This window comes from Salmo salar, chromosome ssa14 (assembly GCF_905237065.1).
Source record: "Salmo salar chromosome ssa14, Ssal_v3.1, whole genome shotgun sequence".
NCBI lineage: Eukaryota > Metazoa > Chordata > Actinopteri > Salmoniformes > Salmonidae > Salmo > Salmo salar.
In genome coordinates, this window is record NC_059455.1 from 90,683,000 (window position 1) to 90,699,241 (window position 16,242).

Below are 16,242 nucleotides of genomic sequence, written 5' to 3' on the forward strand. Positions count from 1 at the left end.
CAAGGCGCCCCCTTCTGAGTGCGCAGCTAATTTCACCTTCCACAAAAAATACGGAACCTTCACCTGCTTAGGAAGAGTTGACTATCCATGGAAATATCAGAGTAGAGTTGCTCTGAGTAAGTTGAGAGCTGCATATGAATTAATAATGCATTGAAATACTGATAGAATATAGCAACAGTGGAGGACTATGTGGCCCCAACCATTTATTTCTGTGCTTGCTTTCAAAAGCATCTGAATTGTTAATGCTAAAAGCTCCCATTGTTTTTGCCCAAATACCCTTCCTTGCCTTGTGAGCAAAGTCTATTCCTGTAAGTTGTCCTACGGTATGTCAGACAACATGTATTTCACACACAGCACTTGTTTTCCTTCTTCACCTTTCTGCAACAGCTCTTAGTTACTTATTGTGTGATCTTCACTAGTTAGATGTGATTTAAAAGGGGAGCATTTCTTATTCGTGTGTTTATAAATCTCCTATCATGACAGACAGGCACAATAGGATGGAAACGTATCATCCTGTTATTGTATGGTTATAATGAACTGCACTCATCCCCACAGAGAAACACGCACCCTATACCACAAGCCCCATGTTCACACGTTGTTGTGCTTGACATCAGTAAAAATGCAGCAGTATATTGGAGTGGATGATTGTAGGGGGAGACTGTCAACGACCTTCATCCGTACTGACATAAAAATAACATTTAAGTCTGTCAAAGCTGCATGGCAGTCAGATGCAAATGAAGTACTTAAAATATCCTGTTTTTCTTTTTCCATTTGAATTTTTCTCAGAGAGGGACATTTTGAAAGGGACGTTGGCCTCAAAATGTCATCCACCAAGTATTGCTTTGAAAATATCTGTCTGTGACAATAACTGTATAACTTGGTCTGTGACCCGGATGTTCTACTGACTTTAAGATCGGATAGCAGGGGAGATGTAATGTGGATTGAGACAGGTCAAGCCTGTGAGTGAGTGAGTGAGTGAGTGAGTGAGTGAGTGAGTGAGTGAGTGAGTGAGTGAGTGAGTGAGTGAGTGAGTGAGTGAGTGAGTGAGTGAGTGAGTGAGTGAGTGAGTGAGTGAGAGGCATCCCAGCTTAGTGAACTGTGTTGTCAGTGCATTAGTGTGGTGTTCAACTCAGCCAGCTGTTTGACCTTCTGCACCCTTCCAAAGGACATCAGGGAGATGGGCTGCCTGCCTGCCCATCGAGTCTACCGGTCAGAAACTATGTGTCCTGATGCAGCTAGTCTGGTGTTGAAACTACCAGTGTCCTGATGCAGCTAGTCTGGTGTTGAAACTACCAGTGTTCTGATGCAGCTAGTCTGGTGTTGAAACTACCAGTGTTCTGATGCAGCTAGTCTAGTGTTGAAACTACCAGTGTTCTGATGCAGCTAGTCTGGTGTTGAAACTACCAGTGTTCTGATGCAGCTAGTCTGGTGTTGAAACTACCAGTGTTCTGATGCAGCTAGTCTGGTGTTGAAACTACCAGTGTCCTGATGCAGCTAGTCTAGTGTTGAAACTACCAGTGTTCTGATGCAGCTAGTCTGGTGTTGAAACTACCAGTGTCCTGATGCAGCTAGTCTGGTGTTGAAACTACCAGTGTTCTGATGCAGCTAGTCTGGTGTTGAAACTACCAGTGTCCTGATGCAGCTAGTCTAATGTTGAAACTACCAGTGTTCTGATGCAGCTAGTCTGGTGTTGAAACTACCAGTGTCCTGATGCAGCTAGTCTAATGTTGAAACTACCAGTGTCCTGATGCAGCTAGTCTAGTGTTGAAACTACCAGTGTTCTGATGCAGCTAGTCTGGTGTTGAAACTACCAGTGTTCTGATGCAGCTAGTCTAATGTTGAAACTACCAGTGTTCTGATGCAGCTAGTCTAATGTTGAAACTACCAGTGTTCTGATGCAGCTAGTCTGGTGTTGAAACTACCAGTGTCCTGATGCAGCTAGTCTAGTGTTGAAACTACCAGTGTTCTGATGCAGCTAGTCTGGTGTTGAAACTACCAGTGTCCTGATGCAGCTAGTCTAATGTTGAAACTACCAGTGTTCTGATGCAGCTAGTCTAATGTTGAAACTACCAGTGTTCTGATGCAGCTAGTCTGGTGTTGAAACTACCAGTGTTCTGATGCAGCTAGTCTGGTGTTGAAACTACCAGTGTTCTGATGCAGCTAGTCTAATGTTGAAACTACCAGTGTTCTGATGCAGCTAGTCTGGTGTTGAAACTACCAGTGTTCTGATGCAGCTAGTCTAATGTTGAAACTACCAGTGTTCTGATGCAGCTAGTCTGGTGTTGAAACTACCAGTGTCCTGATGCAGCTAGTCTAGTGTTGAAACTACCAGTGTTCTGATGCAGCTAGTCTGGTGTTGAAACTACCAGTGTCCTGATGCAGCTAGTCTAATGTTGAAACTACCAGTGTTCTGATGCAGCTAGTCTGGTGTTGAAACTACCAGTGTTCTGATGCAGCTAGTCTGGTGTTGAAACTACCAGTGTTCTGATGCAGCTAGTCTAATGTTGAAACTACCAGTGTTCTGATGCAGCTAGTCTGGTGTTGAAACTACCAGTGTTCTGATGCAGCTAGTCTGGTGTTGAAACTACCAGTGTTCTGATGCAGCTAGTCTAATGTTGAAACTACCAGTGTTCTGATGCAGCTAGTCTGGTGTTGAAACTACCAGTGTTCTGATGCAGCTAGTCTGGTGTTGAAACTACCAGTGTTCTGATGCAGCTAGTCTGGTGTTGAAACTACCAGTGTTCTGATGCAGCTAGTCTGGTGTTGAAACTACCAGTGTTCTGATGCAGCTAGTCTAGTGTTGAAACTACCAGTGTTCTGATGCAGCTAGTCTGGTGTTGAAACTACCAGTGTTCTGATGCAGCTAGTCTGGTGTTGAAACTACCAGTGTTCTGATGCAGCTAGTCTGGTGTTGAAACTACCAGTGTTCTGATGCAGTTAGTCTAATGTTGAAACTACCAGTGTTCTGATGCAGCTAGTCTGGTGTTGAAACTACCAGTGTTCTGATGCAGCTAGTCTGGTGTTGAAACTACCAGTGTTCTGATGCAGCTAGTCTGGTGTTGAAACTATCAGTGTTCTGATGCAGCTAGTCTGGTGTTGAAACTACCAGTGTTCTGATGCAGCTAGTCTGGTGTTGAAACTACCAGTGTTCTGATGCAGCTAGTCTGGTGTTGAAACTACCAGTGTTCTGATGCAGCTAGTCTAATGTTGAAACTACCAGTGTTCTGATGCAGCTAGTCTGGTGTTGAAACTACCAGTGTTCTGATGCAGCTAGTCTGGTGTTGAAACTACCAGTGTTCTGATGCAGCTAGTCTGGCGGATAGGGTTCCTGTCAAAATAGTGGACGACATATGGAATAGGGTGCCATTTGGGACTCATACAGATGAGTGGCTGTTCAACACCACCACATGACAGAAGGGAAGAGAGGGGGTTTGATTTGGAAGTGAACTGCAGATCAGTCTCCCAGGGACTAGTCCCTGTCCACAGACAGACCCTCACACTAAGACACACCACCGGAGACACAGACACGCATACAGGCACGCACACACACACACACACACACGCACACGCACACGCACACACACAGACACAAGCACGCCACACACACACACACACACACACACACACACACACACACACACACACACACACACACACACACACACACACACACACACACACACACACACACACACACACACACACACACACACACACATGCATGCACAGCCGCACACACACAGCCACACACACAGCCATATACACACACACACGCACACACACACACACACACACACACACACACACACACACACACACACACACACACACACACACACACACACACACACACACACACACACACACACACACAGCCACACACACACCTGAAACCTCAACACAGTTTACTCTCCTGTTCTCCCATGACCAGGATGTTTGCCAGTGAGACATTGCGATGTCATCACTGTAGAATTAGTACTAAGTTTACTGTGACTGCAGTCTGGCCTTCCAATTATGTGTTCAGATTACTCTGAGGCATTGGATTTGTGTCTTGAATTGATATACACTACTCACATTGTTTAAATTTGCTATCAGGTTTTGCTGCTCTAACTCTCAGGAGGAGGTCTCTGTGGACCTGGCTGCAACATCAACTCTCAGGAGGACCTCTCTGTGGACCTGGCTACAATATCAACTCTCAGGAGGAGCTCTCTGTGGACCTGGCTACAATATCAACTCTCAGGAGGACCTCTCTGTGGACCTGGCTCCAACATCAACTCTCAGGAGGACCTCTCTGTGGACCTGGCTGCAACATCAACTCTCAGGAGGAGCTCTCTGTGCACCTGGCTGCAACATCAACTCTCAGGAGGAGCTCTCTGTGGACCTGGCTGCAATATCAACTCTCAGGAGGAACTCTCTGTGCACCTGGCTGCAACATCAACTCTCAGGAGGACCTCTCTGTGGACCTGGCTCCAACATCAACTCTCAGGAGGACCTCTCTGTGGACCTGGCTGCAACATCAACTCTCAGGAGGAGCTCTCTGTGCACCTGGCTGCAACATCAACTCTCAGGAGGAGCTCTCTGTGGACCTGGCTGCAATATCAACTCTCAGGAGGAACTCTCTGTGCACCTGGCTGCAACATCAACTCTCAGGAGGAGCTCTCTGCTAATCTGGCTTCAGGAGGAATTCTCTGTGCACCTGGCTGCAGGAGGAGCTCTCTGTGCGCCTGGCTGCAATGTCAGTGTAAAACTAGATAGGCTCAGATTGTGATGAGATATTTATACCAGTGATGCAGAAGCTGCAGGCAAAGAGCAATACATTAAAGATAAACTAGCTAGTATTAACCGTCACGCCATAGAGACAGCCTCTCAATACATCAAAGATAAACCAGCTAGTATTAACCGGGACGCCATAGACACAGCCTCTCATTGCATCTACAGTATGTGACATTCCATTAAAGCAGAGCAATGAGAAAACCATGGCTTGTGATCATCTCTTCCAATGTATTTTTAAGATCTCTTCTAAGTTGAGTTGTTCAGAATGTCCAATGTCTGTGGTGCAGGGCTGTAGGAGGAATACTTTTATTCTGCCATGTGGGAGCGTGGGAATCGGCCCTGTCGTATTTCACTGTTAGCAGACAGTAAATGTTTCCAGCAATGCCACTGTAACTCCCCAGGGGTGTGTGTGTGTGTGTGTGTGTGTGTGTGTGTGTGTGTGTGTGTGTGTGTGCGCGTGTGTGTGTGTGTGTGTGTGTGTGTGTGTGTGTGTGTGTGTGTGTGTGTGTGTGTGTGTGTGTGTGTGTGTGTGCGCGTGTGCGGATTGCAGCTGGCAAGCATACAGACTAAATGTGCTCAGAATCCAATCACTCAGAGATGTTATGACATTAAGGAAACTCATCATGAAAACAACATGAGACCCATCAGTGTCAGTGGAGGCTGGTGGGAGGAGCTACAGGAGGACAGGCTCATTGTAATGGCTGGAATGGAATACCTCTGATACACAGAGAAGCACAAAGAAGCCCCATCTGATATCCATAGCTGCGGGAAGTAGGGCTGTTGAGGGTGTTGCAGCACCCCCTGGAAAATCAGAATACCTTTTTTTTTTATCATGTTTTTGTAAAAGTAGCGCACTGGGCCTTTAATAGTCCTGTATAAGTCGACCCCCCCCCCCGGCTATGCTGATATGTACCCTCATCAATCAGGTACTGTATATCAAAACATGTATGTCCTTTCAATACAGCTACTCACTTACATGTTATCAGACGGCTCTCTAGATTCAGCAGGACCGAAACTGACCCATATAACACTGTACTGTCTACTGCTGTGGTGTTTCATATTCATAGGGAAAGGATTTACAGTATAATCAATAATACCAATTAGGATTCATATTGAATCAAATGTTAGAAAATTGAGATTTTTGGACACTAGACAAAAGCCTTATTTGTATGTGTATTTATTATGGATCACCATTAGTTCCTGCCAGGGCAGCAGCTACTCTTCCTGGGGTCCAGCAACATTAAGGCAGTTATATACAATTAAAAATTATTACATGACATTACATTTCATAACACTTTAACCAATACATTTAGTGTGTTCCCTCAGGCCCCTACTCCACTCTCACATATTTACAATACAACATCCATGTGTACGTGTGTGTAGAGTGCATGTCTTATCATGTGTATGTTTGTCTGTGCCTGTGTGTGTGTGTGTCTCTTCACAGTACCCGCTGTTCCATAAGGTGTAGGTAGTACCGTGCGCCTCCCATAGTCTGTTCTGGACTTGGGGATTGTGAAGAGACCAGCCGTGCTGCCCTGTTCTGGGCCAATTGTAATTTTCCCAAGTCCCTCTGTGGCACCTGACCACACGACTGAACAGTAGTCCAGGTGAGACATAACTAGGGCCTGTAGGACCTGCCTCATTGATAGGGTTGTTAAGAAGGCAGAGCAGAGCTTTATTATGGACAGACTTCTCCCCATCTTAGCTACTGTTGTATCAACATGTTTTGACCATGACAGTTTACATTCCAGGGTAACTCCAAGTTGTTTAGTCACCTCAACTTGTTCAATTTCCACATGATTTATTACAACATTTAGTTGAGGGTTAGGGTTTAGTGAATGATTTGTCACAAATACAATGCTTTTAGTTTTAGAAATACTTAAGATTAAATTATTCCTTGCCACCCACTCTGAAACTAATTGCAGCTCTTTGTTAAGTGTTGCAGTAATTTCACTCGCTGTAGTAGCTGATGTGTATAGTGTTGAGTCATCCACATACATAGACACACTGGCTTTACTCAAGGCCAGTGGCATGTCGTTAGTAAAGATAGATAAAAGTAAGGGGCCTAGACAGCTGCCCTGAGGAATTCCTGATTCTACCTGGATAATGTTGGAGAGGCTTCCATTAAAGAACACCCTCTGTGTGCTGTTAGACAGGTAACTCTTTATCCACAATATAGCAGGGGGTGTCTAGCCATAACACGTACATTTCTCCATCAGCAGACTATGATCGATAATGTTAAAAGTCTAACAAAACAGCTGCCACAATCTTTTTGTGTAAGTGCCGCGCTTGTTGAATGTCCTTCCCTATAAGCGTGCTGAGAGTCTGTTGTCAATTTGTTTAGAGTAAAATAGCATTGTAACAGGCTGATTGGTCAGCTATTTGAGCCAGTAAAGGGAGCTTTACATTGCAGAATTACTTTTGCTTCCCTCCAGTTCTGAGGGCCCACACTTTCTAGTAGGCTTAGATTGATGATATGGCAAATAGGAGTGGCAATATCCTCAGTAATTTTCCATCCAAGTTGTCAGACCCTGGTGGCTTGTCATTGTTGATAGACAACAATTCTTTCACACTCACTAGTTAATAAAAAATTACAATGGTTGTCTTTCATAATTTGATCAGATATACTTGGATGTGTAGTGTCAGTGTTTGTTGCTGGCATGTCATGCCTAAATTTGCTAATCTCGCCAATTAAAAAAATCATTAAAGTGATTGGCAATATCAGTGGGTTTTCTAATGAATGAGCCATCTGATTCAATGAATGATGGAGCAGAGTTTGCCTTTTTGCCCAAAATTTCTATTTAAGGTGCTCCAAAGCGTTTTACTATCATTCTTTATGTAATTTATCTGTGTTTCATACTATTTCAGTTGAAATGACACTGTAAAGACATGCTGGTTCACCTTGCTTACTTTTGGGGGGAGGAGGGACTTTTGTTGCCCTTGAACTAGCTCGACCTATTGTCGTGTCTTTGGCTATGCCGGATTAAGTGATATGACATGCTATTCTATAAAATCCTTTCTCTGTAATTAATATTACGTGATTGAGCTAATCATGTAAATGTAATTAACTAGAAAGTCGGGTCACCACGAAAGAGTGTTTATAGAGCTGTTATCTTCCGAATAAACTTTGAAAGACCTAGTAATATTTTACATCAATAGCAGTCAATATTAAACGTCACCTTATTTCAGTCTCATCTGAAAGTTGTAAATTCTTGGTTATCTTCACGAACCCTAGCTAACAAGTTGAATCAGCAATACAAAATTGGGTTTAATTATTTATTTCCTAAATACCTAACCAATTACACAGAATTACATATACACAGAATGCAAATTATGTCATACAGAAAACATCCCTGGTGGACGGAACCTGTATGATGGCTTGTTACACAAAGAGAGGGGGTTGGGCTTGAATGAAAGAGCGGGAAGACTGAGGAACAAAGGGAGAAGCTGTGCTATCGTAAATACAGTATCTTATGCATTCTAAATTACCGCCCATTTGGAAAAGGAAAATGCAATAAATATTTACTCTGAGCTGCGCTTCGGTAGGTTGGTCGTAGATGCTGGCCGTGTTGTCCAACAGAGATCTTCCTGTCCTCGGAAGAATGTCTCTGGTGATAAATTGGATACGTTGTAGTATCTTCGTTGTGTGTTAGACTGGCTACGTCGTCCGTCCTTTCCTAGCCCACGTTTACAGCTGCTGTTGCTAACTCAACGGCTAGGAGGTCTCACTTCTTTAGTGAATAAGAGTTCAAAGTTCATACCATTCACAACCAAAGCTCATGCTGAGGTTGGCTTAGTTCTGTAGTTGACATGTTAGTCCTTTTTAACGTATGGACCGTCGTCCTATCGTCCTCGGAACAGGAGGTTACATTTTCGTCAAGGGCTTATATAGTGGAGGGAGAGAAGGGTGTGTTTCATAGTTTATAACCCATGTCTCTTCACAGGGGCGGGCCACTGATTGAGCAGGGCTCTAACCTTATGAAAACCCTATTCTCTCATTTGGAAGCTAAAATTACATTTAATCTTTTCACAAATAGTTTCATTTAACCTCTCTCTGATCTTCATCAGAAGGCACTTCCAGGAATCCCAGGTCCACAATAAATGTTGTTTTGTTCGATAAAGTCCATAATTTATGTCCAAATAGCTCCTTGTTGTTTGCGCGTTCAGTAAGCTACTCCAAGTGTAGGAAGCGCGGCCAAAATGTCACGACGAAAAGTTTAAAAAAAAGTTATATTTACATTCATTCTAACATGTCAAATGTTGTATAGCATCAATCTTTAGGGCCTTTTTAACTTAGAACTTCAATAATATTCCAACCGGACGATTCCAGTGTCTTGAAAAACATTTTGGAACACAGCTACCCCTTACGTGAATGCGCGCCAATGAACTCATGTGCTTTCCTGAGTCAACAACTTCCAACTTCCTCTGTTCGCTCTCTGTTCACCATAGACGCCTCAAACAACTTTCTAAAGACTGTTGACATCTAGTGGAAGCCTTGGGAAGTGCAAAATTAACCCTAAGTCACTGTGTGTTCGATAGGCAATGACTTGAAAGGACTACAAGCACCAGATTTCCCACTTCCTGGTGAGATTTTTCTCAGGTTTTTGCCTGCCATATGAGTTCTGTTATACTCACAGACATCATTCAAACAGTTTTAGAAACTTCAGTGTGTTTTCTATCCAAATCTACTAATAATATGCATATTCTAGTTCCTGGGCACAAGTAGTAGGCCGTTTAATCTCGGTACGTTTTTCGTCCGGCCGTGAAAATACTGCCCCCTACCCAAGAGAGGTTCAATTGCATTTAAATTGCACAACAATTCCATGTGAATCTGATAACTATAATGTATAGACTTTCCCAGATACAGTTTATGTCGTCCTGTCATCAGTCATAATGTCTCAGATGACAACCGAACATCATGTTCATTAAGTACCAATGCATATTTTCAACTGGTTCTATTACCGAAATATGGTTCCTTTCCCCCCACTTGTTTGATGTTCCCAGACTCTCTATGTTTAACAAAGGCTATTCAAGAGTCCTTCAGTAGGGTCAGAGAGAGAGGGAAGGGAGAAAGGTATTTATGGGGGGGGGTCATAAACCTTACCCACAGGGCAATGTCATGACACTATAAACCTAAACCATTATTCATTGTTTTTTTAGTGTGGGATTGGTACTGTATGATGACATCATCCTATGTGACATCATTCTCTTCAAGGCACTAGAACATTAAAGCAGCATCAGGATTCTATCTGTGATATCACCCACTTAGAATCCTGATGCTGCTTTTATCTGTGATATCACCCACTTTAAAGCAGCATCAGGGTTCTATCTGTGATATCACCCACTTAAAAGCAGCATCAGGGTTCTATCTGTGATATCACCCACTTAAAAGCAGCATCAGGGTTCTATCTGTGATATCACCCACTTTAAAGCAGCATCAGGGTTCTATCTGTGATATCACCCACTTTAAAGCAGCATCAGGGTTCTATCTGTGATATCACCCACTTAAAAGCAGCATCAGGGTTCTATCTGTGATATCCCCCACTTTAAAGCAGCATTAGGGTTCTATCTGTGATATCACCCACTTAAAAGCAGCATCAGGGTTCTATCTGTGATATCACCCACTTTTCCATACAAGATGTGTCACTGATGCAGTGATTATGTCATAACGGACCAGGGCAGGCCATGCTCTCAGGTTGTTGTGTGTTCGTGGTAACATTAATTTGTTTCATTGCATCTCTGTAGAGCAACAGGTAGCTTCACCAGGGAGTTTTCTCTTCTTGTGGTAACTATGATGAAGAAAGGCCGGGGGTTCAGCTATGTCTTCTTCGGGGGAAAAAGCAGAAAACCCATCCCAGACACGCCATATGAAAGATGGACAATCGACAAAGGACTCAGACATCTTGTTGGCTGTCACAAGTCTGTTTAAGTCAGATCTGGTCGTCTGGGCTGAGAGTACAGGATGTGTGGTCGTCTGGGCTGAGAATACAGGATGTGTGGTCGTCTGGGCTGAGATTACAGGATGTGTGGTCATCTGGGCTGAGAATACAGGATGTGTGGTCATCTGGGCTGAGAATACAGGATGTGTGGTCGTCTGGGCTGAGAATACAGGATGTGTGGTCGTCTGAGCTGAGAATACAGGATGTGTGGTCGTCTGAGCTGAGAATACAGGATGTGTGGTCGTCTGGGCTGAGAATACAGGATGTGTTGTCGTCTGGGCCGAGAATACAGGATGTGTGGTCTCCACTTTCTGGCTGTCTCACCCTCAGCAGACACAAGCAGCACAGGGACAGGGTGCTGGCTGATAGAGAGGACCTCATCTCCCTATCAGAGGTCACACAGTGTTCGGACTCTTTGAACACCCTTGGAACACAGACACCTCTAAGGACAGACAGGCAGATAAACCAATAGGATTGATGGATGTCCCCTTATCCCCACAGAAGCGGGAGGTGAAGGTGGTCCGTGGTCCGTGCCCCGTGCCTGGTGTCCCTTCTCTCCAGCTATCTGAGTGGTGGAGTGGTGTACTCTCAATCCCAGTTGTCTCTGGCCCATGACGTTGCGTATGGAGCTTGTGGACATGGGAGGGGAGAGCGGGGACGAGACTCACGTGAGGTACAGGGCAGAGTTGAGCCTGTCTGAGGGTGACACACAGGTGGCCTTGGGGGTGTGGCTCCAAAGGGTGACACACTGATAGATTATCACCATGGCTAATACTAGAAATGATCAGATCTGGGTTCAAATAGTATTTATAACATTTCATATTTCTTTAGTGGCGCTTGATTGAGTTTGCCTGAGCTTTCCCATCCTTATGACTGGGCTCTCTTTATATCATAAAGCCATGCTAGGACATGTAGCCCATTGGAGACTATATCTAACAGGTTAAATGTCTTAACAGGTCAAAAGGGACGATTCTGAGAATGTGTTGTTTTCTCTGTTCCACCTCCCTCTCAGAAGCCTTGACTGAGCCATGACTAGATCAAAGGGAGAGGATGAGCTCACTACTATAATGAAGAAAGTATTTTAGCATATTTTTTAGCATGTGGAGTTGTTGTTTATGAGGAAACATGATTTTATTTCTGCGTTGCAGCCAAGTGTAGCATATTTCCTTTCTATCACATAGCAGCTGGGTATAGGAGATGGCCAAGACTTGAAATATCCCTATTCCCATCACAGTCTCCTGTTACAGATTTATCATTGAAAACAGATTAAGCTTTAAAAATGCATCCGTGAGTAATAATCAATCATTTTGAAACACTGGGTGGTGTTTGAATTGTGATACTCCAAACATAACTCATGAACACTTTTCCTCACAATAACAGCACAATGAATACAACGTCATCTATTTTACTATGAGAAGGCAGAATATACAGTACATTAATGTATGTATTGCGTTTGCATATCGATTAATTTTGCCACGTGTCTCACTGACTCAAAAGGTCAGGTGCAAATTAATAACTCATCCTCTTTAATCTCTATCATCTTCCTTCCCACTCTGTCATCCTCTGTCTGAGGTAATGTGACAACAACACACACACACACACACACACACACACACACACACACACACACACACACACACACACACACACACACACACACACACACACACACACACACACACACACACACACACACACACACATTCACTGCTACTGATTGACAGGCTAGCTAGCCCATCACTCATCAGTCAGCGCAGCCTGGGTCTCTGGCCTTGTCTCTGTTGGCAAAAGCCATTTGTGACGGTTGCCCCTGGAGACAGGTCTGATTGTTCACTAAAAGCTGGAATCCAGGAGAGAGGAAGTGATTGTTCACTAAAAGCTGGAATCCAGGAGAGAGGAAGTGATTGTTCACTAAAAGCTGGAATCCAGGAGAGAGGAAGTGATTGTTCACTAAAAGCTGGAATCCAGGAGAGAGGAAGTGATTGTTCACTAAAAGCTGGAATCCAGGAGAGAGGAAGTGATTGTTCACTAAAAGCTGGAATCCAGGAGTGAGGAAGTGTTTTATTGCCAGATCAAACATGGGGAGAGGCATCCAGTTGCTGTAGTAGGAGATGGTATATCTATTAACCCTAACCCTATCTACTGCAGTAGGAGATGGTATATCTATTAACCCTAAACCTATCTACTGCAGTAGGAGATGGTATATCTATTAACCCTAACCCTATCTACTGCAGTAGGAGATGGTATATCTATTAACCCTAACCCTATCTACTGCAGTAGGAGATGGTATATCTATTAACCCTAAACCTATCTACTGCAGTAGGAGATGGTATATCTATTAACCCTAAACCTATCTACTGCAGTAGGAGATGGTATATCTATTAACCCTAAACCTATCTACTGCAGTAGGAGGTGGTATATCTATTAACCCTAACCCTATCTACTGCAGTAGGAGATGGTACAGTATATCTACTAACCCTATCTACTGCGGTAGGAGCTGGTACAGTATATCTACTAACCCTATCTACTGCAGTAGGAGATGGTACAGTATATCTACTAACCCTATCTACTGCAGTAGGAGATGGTACAGTATATCTACTAACCCTATCTACTGCAGTAGGAGATGGTACAGTATATCTACTAACCCTATCTACTGCAGTAGGAGATGGTACAGTATATATACTAACCCTATCTACTGCAGTAGGAGATGGTACAGTATATCTACTAACCCTGTCTACTGCAGTAGGAGATGGTACAGTATATCTACTAACCCTATCTACTGCAGTAGGAGATGGTACAGTATATCTACTAACCCTGTCTACTGCTGTAGGAGATGGTACAGTATATCTACTAACCCTATCTACTGCAGTAGGAGATGGTATATCTATTAACCCTAACCCTGTCTACTGCTGTAGGAGATGGTACAGTATATCTACTAACCCTCTCTTTGGGTCTGAGAGTATAGCTTACTCCCTGGAACTATGGACCTCCAGGCCTCTAGGCCTACACTCCCTGCCCGGGTCAACACCTCTCTCTCTGGGCATGAGTCCCAGCTGGGGCCACCCCCCTCCATAACCTCGCCCACCAGGCGAACCGGGGCACCCACAGTTAAGCATCACTCCTCGGACACTAATGTATATAGCCCCACTGTCACGAACCACCTGCACCTGGTAACCTGAAAGAGGCTTTGTGCACCTGGTGACCTGAAACCACCTCTGTGCACCTGGTGACCCAGCCGCTTTCCGCTCAGAGAGAAACGGGGTGAACCGTCTCCCAAAGGAGCTCCACCGATAAAGGCAAATGCACATGGGGCGGGAGGAACCGTCTGTCCAAACACAGGCCAAGGGCAGGCCGACGGGGGCTCTCCCAGGTGGATAACGAATGCCAATCGGTCAGTAGGAATGAACACATGTATCAGCCATAATAGAACCATCACACAATCCAAGGAACCAACCCAGCAATCAATTTGCACCAACCTAGGAGTGTCTGACCGTCCCAGGGGCTGAGATATCGTCCATCAGAAGGGTCGGGCCCAAACCGGAATGAGAACCAGGAGTTGCCTACCACATTAACTCTAGGGTGGAAAAAGACAAGAAGTCTCTATCTGGTTCCGTTTCTGAGAAATCATGGTTCTCAATGTGTTGAAAACCAGGTTTCTCAAATTGCGCCGGTACCTGTCTGGCCAATCTGGAACTGAGTGGGGTTACTACGGGACAGAACAACTATTGACATAAGCCCTGGCACCCACAGGGCTTCTGTGTTGCCCCACCAGAGGGCACCAGAGGGGGTCAAATCCCCCAACACCTGTTTTCGTCTTTAAACATTAATAACTCGAAAAGTAAAAGTCCAATCTGGATGGTTTTTTTTTTTGCACGGCGTGCATTTTCATGTAATCAAAACCGTTTTTGGGAAAAAAAATGTTAAAGAAAAACATGTTAGAAGGTGATGAAAATAAGTACAGCGGGTGGGGGGGAGGGGCTTCCGGATGGGCTGGGCCCCTTCTGACAATGGGTAACTGTAGCCCATCACGAGACAGGGTACCATTCCAAATTTGGGACCTCTAAGCCCTCGGGAAGTATTTGTTACCATTTGCTGAAAAATCTTAAGAATGGTCAAAAAAATGTCAAAGTACACATTTCTCTCTTTCATTCTAGAGAAGTCCAGCCGAGCACCTGGTGATTGAACAGGTTACCAGGTGTACATTTTTTAAATGGTTTTTAATGGCTTTAGGGGGGTGCTGGAGGTCCATGGCCAGGTAGGGAGCACCCCCCACCCGGGTCCTGCCAATGGCTGATCATTTTGGACGTTTTTGACCATCGACACCTGGGAACCCAATGTAAGTCAATGACAGAGCTCTGCTGAAAAATGACTATGTTCAGCCGTGCACCTGGTGATTGAACGGGTTACCAGGTGTCGAGCCTCTACAGGTTAACTCCAGACCTCCATGCCTCTGGGCCTACTCTCTCTGCCCTGCCTGCCTGCCTGCCTGCCCGCCTGTCCTCCCCCTCGGTCTGTCACTTCAGCTCGGTGCACCTGGTACCTTATAACACCCTGGCCCTTCAGACCCCTAGGCCTCCATTCATTCTTAACCATGACCAAATGACACACACAGACAAGAGTGAATTTCAAAGAAATGTATTTAAATTATCAGTGAATCATGGATTGATTTGTCCCTCAATTAGTGACCGGGCCCGGCTGGCGTTACGAGACAAATTATGATACCAGTAATACCGTGCCTGCGTAACCAGAGAGTGAGACATATGGTTGGCCACGGCTCCGCAGTCTGTAACCGACTCTTGATTAAAGTTCATTGTAGCAACGCTTCGTCGATGTGTACCGAAGGTCACTTTACTTCCAATGCCGAACTCAGCAAATATCTGGGCCACATACTCCCCGAGATTATCGTACGTTTTGCCGCAGGACGTGAAAAAGAACGGCTCTGTGTCTGAGTTGATGCCACTCAGATCTGATCTGATGGAAGCGTTTAAGCCAAGTGTATTCCTCCTCCGTCATCACAATTCTGCACTCCCCGAAGCTATAGTTCGTTTTGTGACTTGCAACGCACAGCTGGTAACCCCCACTTCCCTGGGTTACTTCTGTAAAATCCCTCTCACTGAACATCGTGACTGGGGATCGCCTAGTGCTGTTAAATATGGCTGGTTATGAGAGCCGCAAACCTACGTCTGTCAGAGCCGGACATCCAGTCTATTGAGAACCGAAGGAATAGCCTGATTACTTAGCTCAACAAACCTGCTTAACTCCTCAGCGCTGAGCACCTCGTCTCTACAGCGTTTGCTAAATTTTGCCCTGTGCGTTGCCTGCGTCTGCAGCAAATTCCGATCCATCTTTGCCAAGCAGAGTAACACCTTTCTAATTCCACCGGCTTTAGCCCGCAGACTCTTCAGTCGGAACTACAGAAGATACTTCAGAAAACAGAATATCAGCCCGATAATGTTTTTGCGTGGATGGTGCCAAACCACGGTCTTCACTTTAGCTATACCACTCAGGCACATGCCTGTTATTAGCTAGG